General features: G+C 53.6%; 1 long non-coding RNA gene across 1 annotated transcript; it reads right to left on the bottom strand.

The window, feature by feature from the left end:
• Window positions 1-831: 831 nt before the first annotated feature.
• LOC131554805 (uncharacterized) lies at window positions 832-11751 on the bottom strand. Its single transcript, XR_009274433.1, has 5 exons — window positions 11688-11751; window positions 9720-9880; window positions 8864-9136; window positions 7460-7640; window positions 832-2231 (listed from the first exon to the last, which is right to left on the bottom strand). It is a non-coding gene; the product is annotated as an uncharacterized LOC131554805 (long non-coding RNA).
• Between the last annotated feature and the right edge of the window lie 6 nt (window positions 11752-11757).

Genomic DNA, 11757 nt, shown 5'->3' with positions numbered 1-11757 from the left:
TCTTGCTCCAGCTTCCTGCTCAACCTGATCCCAGGAGCTGGTCCCAGGAGGAGACATTCCAGCCAGGCAGCCTCCTCAGCTGCATGGAGAGAGCAGAGAAACTCTTCCAGCCTTTCCTCCTGGGCCAGACCTGCCCTGGTTTCTTCTGGACTCACCTTGAGCTTCCTCTCCTCTTCCTGGCCTTGAAGGCTTCTCCCTACTCCAAATCTCTTTGGAGTTTCTGATGCTGCAGATGCACCTCTTCATCCTCCTGTTGCCAACCCAGCCCAGAAGTTGCATTTCCCACTCCAAAACCTCAGATGGGGCCGAGGTCCACTCCAGAAACGTCCTCATTCTTCGACCCCATGAAGGGACCAGCACCAAGGCCCTCATTTCCAGCAGCACAGCAGAGGCAGAGCCAGGGAATCTCCACTCCTCGGGGCAGATTTCCCCTCCTGCTTTGTGGGACAGGCCAGAGAGGCCTCGAGGTGTTTGCTGTGACCCTGAGGTGACGTCTGGGCTGGAAAGGTCACACCCAAGACACTTGGCAGTGCTTCCCCTCCGAGCCCAGCAGCCACCAGCCATCTGGGCTGTAATGAGGAGAGCAAATATTATCCTCCAGAGGTGTCAGCAGCTGCTGCTGCTTTGAAATGCTGGGAGAAAAGCCTCCTTAAATAGTTGGGATTCCTCCCAGCAGCACAGGGATGAGAGGAATAATATTTGGGAGAGGAACACACCCCGAATGAGGGAGTCTGGGTGAGGGTGGGAAGCCGAGAGCAGACGGCATCTCCCGGCCACAGATGGTTCCCATCAAGAGGAATTTTTTCTTGTTAATCCCAAAACAAGCTCGAGATGTATTTTTATTTCAGTGTTAAGAGGAGAGAAAAAGAAAGTCTGACATGACCCCCTGTTTTTCTGGCCTCACTCCCTGCTCAGCCTCTGCTCTGAGCAAGCACAGAAAACTCAGTTCATGTTAAAGGCAGGCACTCTGAGAACAGAAAATCCTGGGGTGGTTCTTCCAGCTCTTCTTGACCTGGGAATTCATCCCATTCCAGCTGGAAATGGAGGTAAAAATCTAAAGCCTGGGTGTGTATCTGAAGAATCCTGTGGTGTTCTCTGGGGTTCATCAAGGCACAGAGGAAAACAAGGTGCCTGTGGGGGTGTCAGCAAGGGTGTCCACCCTCCCCTTTAGATCTTAAACCAGGGATGGACTCCTGAGCCAATCCACTCCCAAAGCCTCCATGAGCTCAGGAGCATCCCTAGCTCAAAAAAGCCCCAAAAGAGTGATAAAAATTGCACTCAGTGGGAGGACTGGGAATTCATTCTCCTCAAAAGCCCTGCTTAGAGAACTTGCCTGGCATTCCTCCATGGCCTCCCTGGCTGGTGGGTGCCCTGGTTCCACAAACTTGCTCTGAGGGAGCTGCCAAGAGGAACCCCTGGGCATGTCCCAGGAAGCTTCCAAGGACGTGGCACCCCCCCAATAAGCAGCTGTGGGCCATCTGAAAGTATTCACATGGAAGCAGGGCCAGGAAATAACTTCTTCTCATGAGGTGACACTTCTGGTCCATGGTGGTGGCCCTACAAGGTGGTGACCTCTGAATGGGAATTTTCTTTCAGACAGAACTTCCTGGGACATTTACACCCCCAGATGAGGCTGGGCATCCCCCCTCCTCTCTGGCAACTCCCTGGGGTGACTCAGGATGTGCAAACACTGACTCATCCCAACGTCCCAGGAGCACTGAGCCTCCCACACACCAAGACAGGGTGGTGGGAGAAGGGAAAGGCTGCATTCAGCCTCCCCTGTGCACTCAGGGAGCCTGCAGATAAATCAGCAAGGTGGGGCAGGCTGGGGCAGCCAAGGACCCTCTGCACAGGGATGGACAGAGATAAGGGCATCCTGCTGTGGGAGCTGCTGCCCAGTATGGGAAAAATGGACTGGGAGGCTCAGGATTGGTTTAGGAAGGAGGGTTTGAAGAGCTGAGGAAGAGGATCAGGAAACCCAGGGTTGGTGTCTGGGCAGCTGCAAAGGGTGGTGGCACTTACAAAGTCAGCTTGGCTGCACAAATCCTGGATTTCATCAGGACGTGATTATTCCATACAAGGGTAAAAATGTGTGGATCCTGCAGCAAACAGCAGCACTGAAAAAGCTGCCAAGCTCTCCAGTGTGTGACCACCCACTGCAAATCCTGCTGGAAAACTGGAGCAACCTGGATCTGCTCACCAGGGATGAGGTAGATGGTTCTCCTGGAGATCTGAAATTTAAATGGACATTCAGATGCATAACTGGCCATCCTAAAGAAGCTGTTTGCTCACAGCACTGCACACTGTGGGGACAGAGCTCCCTGACCTGTTTTCTGTGTGAGCCAGAGCACATCTGGCATTTCTCCTCCCTCAGTCCTGGGAAATGGTCAAGTCCAACCCTTGACCCTGCACAGACACCCCAACAATCCCACCCTGGGCATCCCTGGAGCTCTGTGGGGCTGTGCCTATTCCCTGGGGAGCCTGAGCAGTGCCAGCACCTCTGGGGGAAGAACCTCTCCCTAAATCCAGCCTGACCCTGCCCTGGCACAGCTCCAGCTGTTCCCAGGGTCCTGTCAGACACCAGGGTCCTTTCCCTGCTGCTCCAGGGGGGCAGGATGGAGCTGGGACACATCTCCAGGTGACACCTGAGGGAGTGAGGGCTCCTGAGTGTTCTCCCTTCACAGCAGAAGCAGAAGGGATGTGAGATATGACATCCCTGCCCATTAAAGATTACAGCCCAGCCAGGCCACAAGGATTGCAGGAGTCAATCCCATGTAAGCCCTTCTATTTAAAGAAATAAACTACCCAGGAAAAAAAGCAGCCTAAGATTAGAAACACACAGGATTTCCTCAAATTCCAGCCATCAGCCCCAGATTCAGCTCAATGGGGAGGTTTGTTATTCTGCCAGAGCATGAATCCTGCACCCCAGCAAAGTTTGGATCATTCTGTGCAGCTCCATCACAGGCCCAAAAACCACACTCAAAACTGGTTTAGTTCTGCTCCCTCTCTGCCTAAACCATCTCCAGTATATTCCTTGATTAAAAATAGTTTTTCAGGTAGGAGAGTTTTGGCTTTTTGCACAAGCTGGGGATGTTTCCTGCAAATTCCACATTGCTCAGGAGGATGCTCCTGTGCAGGAGAACCTTTCAGAAAATGTAATGCTAAGCAGGGTGGGAAGCAGAAATAATTTTTTTTCTTGTTCTGGGTAGGAAAAGAACTCAGAGACCACTCAGGGACACCTTCCACTGTCCCAGGCTGCTCCAAGCCCTGTCCAGCCTGGCCTGGGACACTGCCAGGGATCCAGGGACAGCCACAGCTGCTCTGGGCACCCTGTGCCAGGGTGTCACCTCCCTCACAGGGAGGAAATTCTTGCCAATATCTAATCTAAAAATCTCTCCCCTCATTTCAAATGACACAAAGGATGTGGGTAAAGCAGACAAAGTCACCCTGTGCTTTGTGCCTCACCAGCCAGGAATTGAGAACTCATTTGGGATTTGGCCCTGCTGCTTCTCCCTAAACTGGGTGAAACTCCAGCCTAACTTACCAACTCCAGCCTGTCCCTAAAGGGATCCCAAAGGAATGAGGGATCCCCTCTGCCCCAGCACTGCAGCAGGATGGCAGCAGTTGCTTTTTCCAGGCATAGCACGAGGGGGTGACTCATTCCTGGCAGGAATTTCCCTCTCCCCCAGCCCCTCCTGCCCCTCTCTCTGCCTGGAGATTTTCCCCCACAGCAACAAGGGGTGAGCGCAGCTTGAGGTGAGCCAGGAAGAGCAGAGACTTTCCCTGAATCCCCTGAGTTCAGCTGGGGATGTGTCCCAGAGGTGCCCACTCCCTCCCAGCTGTGTGTTTGGGAAGGAGGGGAGGGGAATTCTGCAATACTGGGCAGAGCTGTCCCATCAGGCATCAAAAGAGACACATCTCATGTGCCAGTTGTCCCTGTGGCGGCCCTGAGGTGCAGCCAGGGCTGGGCAGGGCACGTGAGGGAGCTCAGCTGCATGTGCACCAACAGGTCCAGCAGGAGCCAGCCAGGATGACCACACAGCCAGGTAGCCCATGATTCATGGGACAACCATCTGCTGAGGCTGCAAGCACTCACTTTCCACCTCCAGCTCTCCTCCAGGCCAGCTGGCCAAGGCACAGGGGCAGAAGGTGCCTCTTGCCATGGCCACCAAGCAGGAGCTGCCACAGGACCTTAACTCAGCTCCACACCACAGCTCTGTGGGGTTCAGGAGGCCCAGGGTAGCCTGGGGGGCAAACATCAATTTCTCAAGGTACAGAACCTGGAATGAGATCTTGGAAAGCTGGAGATGGAAGGAAAGAGTCCAAAGGAGGACCTGGTTTTCAGGAAAATAACAGAGAATCACAGAGATCTGTGATACAGAAAATAACAGAATGACAGAGAATCAGACTGGTTTGGGTTGAAGGAACCTTAAAGCTTATCCAGTTTCATGGGCAGGGACACCTTCCACGGTCCCAGGTTGCTCCAAACTATGTCCAACCTGGCCTTGGGCACTTCCAGGGATCCAGGGACAGCCATACCTTCTCTGGGCACCCTGTGGCAGGGCATGCCCACCTTCAAGAATTCCTTCCAAATATCCCATCTAAATCCAACCTCTTTTGGCTCATAACCTCATCCTACAACTGCTCACCCTGACAGATGCAGCAGGTCAGGATACAGGAAGGGCAGAGATGCGCCCCCCTCTCCAATTGTGCTTTCCCTTCACCAGTTATCCCAAACACACCAAGTGTCCCTTTTTTCCCTCCACTCTGGGCAGCCACAGCTTGGCCACCAGTGGAAAATGATTCCTTGAGTGAGTGTGGCAGGATCAGCTGACTGGGCTGGCTGCAGATCTCGTGGTCACACAGCTCTAGATGTGCAGCAGTGCCTGCCTAAGCCTTTCCGTTTATGGGATGCAGAGGGGAGCTGGCAGTGTGCAGATAAATCCTTGGGAAGCACAAGGCATTGGAGACAGAACAGGACTCCCCAAGGGAGACACAGGGGGTGCAGAGAGGGTGGGCAAAGCACAGATGGAGCTGATGGAGCCTCACCAACTCTGTGCTTCACTTGGTTTTCCCAATGCAAGGGGCTCTGTGCAATCCCTGAGTTACTGTGCAGAGATTTTCCTTGCTGCTGGCAATTGCAGATTCAGGAGAGGAGGGGATCTGAGCAGGAACTGCTGCTGAGGTTTCAAACCAAATATCCATCCCCTGAGCAGGAATGCTTTGTGTCAGACCTGTAGGGGTTTTTCAGGTGGATCAGTGGGGTTTGCTGGCACTGGCACCAGCACCACTGGGGCTGTCAGCTCTGATCATGCACAGCTCGGAGCCTGCATGATGACAACAGGCTTGGGCTCCATCCAGCTCAGATCCAGTTAATTAAAGGAAATAAAACACTTCCCTACAAGCCAATTCCCCCTTTCTGGGTGCTGTTTACTGAGAGGCTGCAGTTCTGGACCAGAGCTGAGTGGGAGACCTGAAGGGAATCCCTGCAAACCCCCCTGGGGGCTCCAGCCCTGCGTCCTGTAGGAAGCCAGCCCTTCCCATTCCCTGCTGCTTGTGCACCCTGGCACATCCCTGGGGACACATGGACATGGCCCTGAAACAGAGCAGCTGGGGCTGCCCCTGCATCCCTGGCAGTGTCCCAGGCCAGGCTGGATAGGGCTTGAGCAGCCTGGGAAGGTGGAAGGTGTCCCTGCCATGGCAGGGGTGGCACTGGAGCTTTAAGGTCCCTTCTGACCCAAACCATTCTGTGCCATTATGATTCTGTGATTTTATATGAGAGCTGCTCTGGGTCACTCCCATCCCCACAGCCCTTCTGCCGAGATTCTCCAGCAGATCCTTGTCTCTCTTTCCTTCCCTGGAAAGAGAGAGACAAGGAAAGATTCCTGGCATGGGAAAGAGAGGACCAGTTCATATAATCCTCATGGCAATTGGGACCTGGAGAACCCTCTTCAGGAGAAGAGGATCTTGCAGGTCCCTCAAAGAGAAGGAGAAGGACTCCCTCTCTCTGCTCCCAGGCAGAATAGCAACTCTAAAACTGAAACCTGGAAAGACATCAGGAATCTCCTGGCTGGCATGCTGCACCCATGCCATGCTCCCACAGTTTGGGGTTATCTATACTATCATCCTATTTCTAGTGATAAATCTAATAAGTCACAGTTGAAATTGTATTTGGCAGAGTGTGAAATATGCTAAATTCCCTTTCCAGGCCAGGTTGGACAGGGCTTGGAGCAACCTGGGATAGAGGAAGGTGTCCCTGCCATGGCAGGGGCTGGCACTGTGTGATCTTTAAGGTCCTTTCCAACCCAAACTAAGAAAAAACAACAAAGCAAAAATGCCAGCCAGAATTCTACATCCATCTTTGCTTCCCCTTTTCCCTCCTCACCCTGCTAGCCTTGTTACTCCTTCCAGCAGGGAGGACTGGCCTGGAGGAGCTTCATCCCCAAGGCAAGTGGAAGGGAAATCACCCCTCCCTGGCAGAGGGGGGCTCCAGGACGCACTGCTGGGGCACATCCCTGGTCTGTGCGGTGCAGACCGAGCCCTTGCTGCTCCTCCTCCCGGGACTGGTGCCTGGGCGAGGCTGGAGCCAGCCCGGGATGGTGCCGGTGCTGGATCCGGGCAGCAGGGGGAGCAGCGAGACCGGGACACGGGACGGGAGGGGATGGACACGGAATGTCCCTGCCCGCCTGGGGCCTGGGGAGAGATTCCCTGCATTCCTGGGGCTCGGCCTGCGTTTGGGTTTGCTCCCTGAGGAGCCCCAAAAGGGGAGCAGTGCCAGGGCCACGGGGGTGTCTCTGCAGGGGGAGCTGTGCCCAGGGCTGCTCTAAACGAGTCCTGCAGAGCCCTCATTGGATCTGTGTGCTCCCAGCTCTCTGTAGCTCCTGAATCCCAGCCAGCCTCTCTCTGTCTCCACTATTTTTAAATCCATCTATTTCCGCTGGTCTCCCTGCTTTGGTGCAGCCTTTTCCACACTGACACTTCTGCAGCCCAGAAATCCTAAATATTCTCACTGTCCCAAGAGTTTAGGCACCAGCTGCACTGGGGAGCAGGGGAGCTCAGGGCCAGCAGTGCAGAGCTGTGCTGTTTGTTGTGGGTTCATGGCACTTTCTGAAGCATGGGAAACTCATGGCCACAGGCACACAGAGCCAGAAGTGAACTCCCAGAGCAGGACTCAGGGCGTGGGATTGCAGACAGAAACCCTGGAGGAGGTTCCTCACCCTGATCCCACCCTCCTGCTGCCCCAGGGATGCAGGGCTGGCACCAAGGCACACAGTTATCTGGGATTTTCCAGCTAATGGGACCACACAGGTGATGAGCACCTCTGGAGTGCAGAGTGCCATAAGCTCAGTGCTTCTCATGCCCACAGGGATTTGTCTGCACTGACTCTACCACAGCCCTGTGGTGTCCAAGATTCCTGCAGGGCTTTTTGGGTGTCCCCCCACCCTGCCCCATTTCATACCTGCTTCCACAGGGTGACCATGCACCTTCCTGCAAATGCCAGGGAAGTCAGGAAAGCTTCAGGCAGCAGTGAATTGCTGGATTCATGGCACGTGGTATATCAGAGACAGAGCCCAGAGTGGATTTGTTGTGCATCCCACATTTGATGAACTTGCCTCCAGAAGATCCAACTATTCTATTAACTGGAATTAGGGAGAAAATCACAGTTAAATTTTTAATTCATCAAGACAAGTGCCATCACAGTCACTGAAGATATTTCTGAATGTGGGGAGGTCAATTTGGAAAATGAAGACAATTCCACAATGAACAAATTGCAGTTTCTCCATTATTTTGCATGCCCAGCACACAGCTTTGTCATTGGAAAGTACAACAACCAGAACTGGGTATTCCATATCCAACAGAAACATTTGGAAGTTCAGGATTTGAGTGCTTCCCTCCCACTGAACTGCAGCCATGACTGCAACCTGAAATGTTCAAAATTCAGGAGCTGCCTTAAGTTCTTTGCTGCTGCTTCTCTGTGTTCAGGCAGCAAAGGAGCTTGAAATAATTCCCAAGTGGATGGGGCTAAGGCAGCTCCATGCAGGAGAGGAGGAGGGCTGTAAGAGGCTTTGATTCACACATGTCTGTAACCACAGCATCCCTGGGTCCCAAACCAGGAGTGATCCCAGGGGGATTCAGGTCTTGACGTCAAAGCCAACAGTCCAGAAGTGCAAATGATTTCCAAGACTGAATCCAAGCTGTTTGTGCACGGCTGGGAAACATCCAGCACCTTCCTGAAGGGAATCAGGAGTGAAACAACGATCCTCATTCATCCAAACCTCCCACCCCACCTCTCCCAAGCACCTCTGCCCCAGGCTGAACAAGAGTCCTTCTGTACAAAGCCAAATTCAGCAGCTCTGATGCCTCCTCCAGTGTTGGGAACTGCCTGTCAGACCCAGGGACATGCAGGAGATGTTCAGTGTGTTGAGTGCTGGGCCAGGAGCTTGGAGTGTGCAGAGAGAGGCAGCTCCTGCATCCCTTCCCACTGTGGGAAGCACAGTTTGGGCATCCACGTTGGAGAAAGGCATCAATCATGGTCCCACAGGCTACAGAAACACAAAGCAGAGCCTGTTCCTGCCTGGGGTTTGCAGCACAGTAACCAGGAGCAGGGAGAGAGGACAAGGATACAGAGGCTGCTCTGTAAATGCAGAGGACCCTTGGCCATGAGATCCACCTCTGCTGGATGAGATTGGAGCAGGGATAATCCCAGACAGAGCAGCTCCACATCCTGGGGTCCCAGCCCCCAGCAGAGAGCTGTGCAGAGAGGGAGAAGATGCCCCTGGGACTCCCTGTCAAGTCCTCAGCATCCTCGTGGGGAAGGAAAGCAGCACACACCAGCCTGGCTCTGATTGTGCCCCAAACTCACCTTCCATGCCTCAGTCTCCCCAGCTTTTACAGGGGATCATCAGCCTTGCCCAAGTTTCTGCAATCCTGGGCCATCTGCAGATGCAGCTCTGGTGTGATGAGTCAGATGTGCCTCGTGTGACTCAGCTGGCAGATCCCATCCAACAGCCACGGAGCTTCCCTTGCTCCAGGATCCATATCTGCTGTTCTTACTGCCAAGTGCATGACTGCTCCCAAAACTAAACATGCCTGTGAGTCTCTAAATGCACCGGGAAAAGGCCTTTCCAGCTTCATTCTGAAACAGAGAAAAGTTCACTGCACCATCCACAACTTTCCTCCCTGCAAGTTACAAAAGCGGAAAACGGAAAACAGAGAGCGGGTTTTGTTTCTAAAATTAACATCCCCGAGGCAGGAATGTGGCTCTGCAACACCAGGAGCTGTGGCAGGACAGGGATGTGACCCTGGAAAAGTCTCTAATGTGTGGATACAGCCCAGTGGCAGCTGGAATAAAATGTGAGTGGCTCCTTCTGAAGCTCTCAAGAGTGAGTGTTGGTCTGCAAGAATGCAGCGGGGTTGCATCATGTGGGTTCCTTCAATCTTCCAGAAATCTGCCACTTCTTCCCTGCCACATTTTCATGGGGAATCTATAGAGTAGCTGGGAAAAACACACTGCAATTTTCTGCTGGCATATTTGAAGCAGGCAGGAATACTCAGGCTAAGTGGGGTTTCATCACACAGGGAAGATGTCACTTTGTTCCTAAGGGTCTCTGGAGATCCATCCTGAAATACATCCTGGCCTCTTGCAGACACACCCTAAATTTCCATGTTATGGGTTAAGCCCCCCGACCCAATCTGGACTTATGGCAAGGGACATTTACCTCACAGGTGGGTGCATTTCGTCGTCCTAAGGAAAGCTGCTCAGATCTGGACACAAACTGGTTTCGTCCCATCAGATAAGCAGAACATCCCCAGGGTTGGGACAACCATGGTCCTTGGAGAGTGGGGAAGGATGAAACCCCTTTTCCTGTTTGGTTTTACACTAAAGCAGAGATTTCAGATTAGATCTTGGGAAGGAATTGCTCTCTATGAGGGTGGGCAGGCCCTGGCACAGGGTGCCCAGAGCAGCTGTGGCTGCCCCTGGATCCCTGGCAGTGCCCAAGGCCAGGCTGGACAGGGCTTGGAGCAGCCTGGGACAGTGGAAGGTATCCCTGCCATGGCACTGGATGGGCTTTAACATTGCTTCCAACCCAAACCAGGTCCTGTTTGAGGTCCTGTGATTCCTGCTGTATCTCTCTGGGCAGCTTTTGTGCTGCCTCTGCAAGAGCAGAACAGACAAAGAGGCTGCCAAGGCCCCTCCTAAGCATCCCTTTGCTTACACATGCTCAGCACTTGGCTGAGGAGGAGAGTGCACACTATTTGTTCCTGCTGGGCCACTGCCCAGCGTGTCCTTCCTGGGATTCATCCCTCCCCTCCTCCTTTCCTGCCTTCCAACTGCTGCACCAACCCCCCAGGGCAGCAAACCCAGCAGCCCCAGCCCTGTCCTGCACTCAGCCCCCTCCTTCCTCTGCCATCAACAGTGGCAGTTTTAGCATTGGCTTCTTGGGAACCTGATTCCCAGCAAAGAAAGGACTTTTAGGGGCAGCAGCAGGACTGGGGAGACAGGCAGTTGTGTGACACCCTTGCCCACACAGCACAGGCTGGGCCCACCCCCCTCCAGCCCTGAGCAGTGCTGTGCTGGAAGCACAAGATTGGCTGCTGAGGATCCCTCAGGCTGGGGTTTAGGGGCGGTTCTGCTCCCTCAGCTGGCTCCAGAATAAACTGTTTCCTTTTACATCCCGCTTTCCTGAGGGGGGAGCGTGTGGGGCTGAGCCTCCTCACAGCTTCCACCAAGCGTGAGGGCAGGCAGAGCTCAGACCTCTCACATTTCCATATGCTCCTGGAAAATGCCAGGAAGAGATGAGGGAGAGCTCACTGCAGCTTTTAACAGGAGAGGTGCCCCACCACAATTCCACTCTGAGCACAGCAGATCGACCACCTGGGCCTTCTCTGCTTGTGTTTTGTAATAAAGGGTGAAAAGCTGGAATTGGACATTCCTCGCTGCCTGTTTTTAGGAAGGAAATGCAGCATCCCAGGATGTTGCACCATCCCAAAGCCCTGGTGCTCTCACATCCTGTCCTTGAGAGACCCCTGAGCCCATGGGGCTGATGTGGCTGACAAACCAAGCATTTGGTGCTTTTCCTTTTGGCTGCTTTTTGGGAGGATCCAGCCAGTCCCAGTCACCGAGAGGCAGAAGGGAGAGGGTAAGGAGTGCACATCACCAGTGCTCATCTTAGAAACACAGAGTTTAGGGTTGGAAGAGTCCTCTAGGACCATGGAGTCCAAACATTAGCCTGGAAAGGGCATCCTGGATCCTCTTAGCTTGCTACAGCCCCACACCAGAGCTCCTGGATCAGTGTAGGAACAGCTCAGGACCCCACAGCCCCGTGGGTCCTCCCAAGGATTGCAAATCCCTGCTGCCACATCCACAAGGATTCCATCTCCTCCTGCCATAGCCCAGCACAGCCCTGGGATCCAGGGGCCTGCAATCCAAGCTGCCACCACCCGTGCTGGCCCTCTGCTGAGGCCACACAGATGTCATTCTTTCCACCCAAAAGCACCAGAGGAATTCCACCCCCCTGCCTCGCTGTGCTGGCAGGAAACCCTGTGGATTTTGAACTTTTCTCTGGGAGTATTAAACAGGGATTACAAACTGGGATCAAGGGAATCTCTTTCTGCTGTGCCCTGTGGGAAAGCTGCAGCTGCAGCCTCTGTAGCCTGTCCTCCCTGCTTTGTGCACTGTGACATACCTGGATGATGCCACGCATGGGGAATGTGCTCCACAGCAATCAGATCTTTTCCTCTTCCTTTTCCTCCTCC

Source organism: Ammospiza caudacuta, chromosome 2, assembly GCF_027887145.1.
Source record: "Ammospiza caudacuta isolate bAmmCau1 chromosome 2, bAmmCau1.pri, whole genome shotgun sequence".
Classification (NCBI taxonomy): domain Eukaryota; kingdom Metazoa; phylum Chordata; class Aves; order Passeriformes; family Passerellidae; genus Ammospiza; species Ammospiza caudacuta.
This window is presented reverse-complemented; position numbering and strand designations above follow the sequence as displayed.